Source organism: Chelmon rostratus, chromosome 17 (genome assembly GCF_017976325.1).
Source record: "Chelmon rostratus isolate fCheRos1 chromosome 17, fCheRos1.pri, whole genome shotgun sequence".
Lineage (NCBI taxonomy): Eukaryota > Metazoa > Chordata > Actinopteri > Chaetodontiformes > Chaetodontidae > Chelmon > Chelmon rostratus.
The window spans coordinates 475,001-478,310 of NC_055674.1; the positions used below are offsets into that span (position 1 = coordinate 475,001).

General features: G+C 40.9%; 1 protein-coding gene across 1 annotated transcript in view; it reads right to left on the bottom strand.

The window, feature by feature from the left end:
* The window catches only part of zgc:158376 (uncharacterized protein LOC100101643 homolog), a 20,340-nt gene extending 18,609 nt beyond the window's left edge, over positions 1 to 1,731 (bottom strand). The window contains exon 1 of the mRNA XM_041956616.1: positions 1,338 to 1,731. The gene's annotated coding sequence lies outside the window, so the exon portion shown is untranslated. The remainder of the gene's footprint in view (positions 1 to 1,337) is intronic.
* Between the last annotated feature and the right edge of the window lie 1,579 nt (positions 1,732 to 3,310).

Below are 3,310 nucleotides of genomic sequence, written 5' to 3' on the forward strand. Positions count from 1 at the left end.
TGACCATTCTTTGTGGTTTACTTTCATTTCTCAACACGGGCCTGTGTTTGTGCTACTCACTTAGATTTAATGAGCGATCGTAATTTCATCTGTCGAGTCGACCAGGTGTTGACAGGTGAGGTGCCAGTGCTCTACAGACACACCTGAACACTGCAGACAACTAGAGCCCAAATCAGTCTGGATGTTTTGAGATATTTCAGAATTTAAACAACAACTCAAACGATTAGTTCATTCATTGATTAGCTGATTGGTGTAATATCTGTGATTACGGCTTCAACCTGCTATTAATACAATTAGTCTCCCAATTACGCTCTTGATAATCAATTAAACATTTGATCTATAAAATGACAGAAAATTATGGAAAACTATCCCAAAAACCAAAGTGACATATTAAATTGTTTAACTGTTGTGTCCATTCAACAATCCAAAACAGATTCATCTTAATGTGACGGAAAACGTTTGGATTTTTTAAACAAGAAATGGCTTAAACTGTTGATCAATTAAAAAAATAGATGGATTAACCATTAAGCTCTGATATAAAAGTTGTTTCCAAATCACCTGGATTTAGATCTGCTCTTGGCAAAATGCTGTATTTTTGATTTGCTGTTTCTGCTTGTTTTTAAGAAATGCCCAAGCTAGTGTCTGAGTTTTAAACCTTGATTATTCTCCTGTTTCTTAGTATGTAAACTATGTTTGGATCTTTGTTTTGCTCGGTATGATCAGGAAAAAAGCACCAGCTTTCTGAGCAACATGATGAGGAGTGAACGTTAGAAAGCTCTCTGGACTGTGTGTGTAAATATAGATATATTTATTATATTTACATTTATATAGGCTCATATTTATATATTCTGAACAGTATTAAACTTTTCTGTAAGTGCCCAAATGCGGACTGATAACGTTTGCATCACATTGGCCAGACAGATTACTAAACCATAAAGCCAGCTAACAGAAGTTAGCAGCCAAGAATAATGAAGATGCGCATCTGGCACCACTTGCGAGATAGTTGCTAACGGCTAAACTAGCGCATCACAGTAACCTAGATTTACTCAACGCAAGCAAACACAATGGTACATGCAAACGTTTATAGACGTAAGGTGTATTGTTGATTGAAGAAGCACATATCTGAAATGACACACACGATCCCTCCCCATCCCCCCGTAACCTGAAATGAAAACGTTACGCTCGCTAACATGCTAGCAGGCTAGCTGTTCTGCCTTCGCACCCTGCAGTATGCTTCCTCTTTCATTATCTACTTGATTCATGAAAAATCAACCCGGGCTAATGAAGGTTAATAAAAATATGTCTGGTAATAAAATAATAAATTAGCGAGGACTAACCTCTTCGTATCAGGTCGCATACTCCTTGGTCGCTCATTAGAAATAATATTAGCCACCAGCTAGCCAACGTTAGCTTCGGTTTAGCGCAGCTAGCCGTCCGCTTCCTTGTTTCTTTCTCCGCCAGGCTGCTGTTAGCTCCCGGTCAGCTTCACATGTGTCCCATCGTGTTAGCTTCTGCCTTCTGGTGTTCCGGCTAGCTCCCGGGCTAACCTAACGGACCCTCTGTGGGTCTAAATGTCTCGATTACCAAACTGATCGATATCGATAAAGTGAAGGGCGCAGTGCTGCTGACTGTGTCGTGCCCATTCACTCCTCTCTCCCTCTCTCTCGCCCTCTCTCTCTCCCTGTGTGAGACTGCCTCTCTCTCCCCACAGCTCCACACGTTACAACGTGTTCTTCCTCTCTTCTTCCCGGGGGGCTTCAAAACACCTAAAATGGCTCATTTTAACTGAAGCGCAGTGTTTTAAATCCACGCACGGCTATACCCTTCCGCAGGAACTAGGCCCCGCTGATCACTGCATTAAAATGAATCAGATGTTGTGAATAAGGAGCAGCGCGCGGCTATTGTTCTCCGTTCCTATTGTGTGGCGCCTTGCGGTGCTGTGCGTGATTTAGTTCACTGTTGTGAGTCAGTTGGTCGCCTGTGACACGTTAACCCCCCGCATTGATTACATCACACAGGTGACTACAGAGGCCGCTCTACATTTTCGCTTCAGAGGGATAGAGAGAGAAAAAATTAAATAAATAAATAAATGTTGTAAATAAAATATGGGCAGCGAAAACATGCACGCCCCGCCTCTGCGTGGTTACGTCACAATGCGTCAGGTACAGAAAGGCATTTTGGACCTTGTAGTGTTGACTCTCACGCGCTCACGGAGACTTTTCACCAGGTAAATGAAAAAAAGCTGAGCTGTTAAGCAAAATAAAAGTACTTAACATTAACTCAAACTTTCATGCGAGCAAAAATCCTACGACTCTAAGGCATCGTTCAAAAGTCACATTTATAAGATGTTACAGCAATAACTTTTAAAGAAAAAATATGAAAACAATTTCAAAAGTTATTGTTATTATAATTGTCTTAAAACCTACAATGATCCTGTGATATGCAATGCTTTGTTGTACAGTCACTGAAGCCGCCTGGCCAAACAAGTAAAATTAGCTCGAATAGGTCGGCTACAACATGTAAATGCTGCTTGTACGTTAACATATCAATAACATACTGAGTATGACTGAATATGACAATAAAGAATCTTTTATCTTCTATTTTCTTCTATCTTTTACTTTTATACTTTAAATACATTTTGCTTAGAATACTTCCATGCGTTTACTTAATAATCAGGGTATTGCAACTTTTATGGTAATAAGAGAACTGAATACTCTTTAGTGCCTGTCTATTAATTTCCAGTGTTATTGTGCAATAAAAAGCAAACATATAAGTCTCTTGCCGAGGTGTTAACATGAGGTGCTGTAACTCTGTTAGGATCCTGACTGTTGACGTGAGAGTGAACACCATGGGGAGATTAAAACACCTGTCTGAGGCCTTCAGAAAGAAGACTGTTGGAGCGTATGAGTCTGGTAAGGGATTGAAAAAGATCTCAAAAGATCTTGAAATCAGTTATTCCACTGTCCGGAAAATAGTGTACAAGTGGAGGACATTCAAAACAGCTGCCAACATGGCCAGGTCTGGCCGTCCAAGCAAGTTCACCCCGAGAGCAGACCGCAAGGTGCTTAAAGAGGTCTCCAAAAACCCTAAAATCTCATCCCAGGACCTCCAGCAGGCACTGACTGTTGATGTGGAAGTGCATGCCTCTACAATCAGAAAGAGACTGCACGAGTTTAACTTTGACGGGAGGTGTGCGAGGAGGAAGCCTTTGCTCTCAGAGAAACATTAAGGCCAGACTGAAGTTTGCCAGAGAGAACGTGGACTTCTGGAATAATGTTCTCTGGACAGATGAGAGTAAAGTTGAATTATT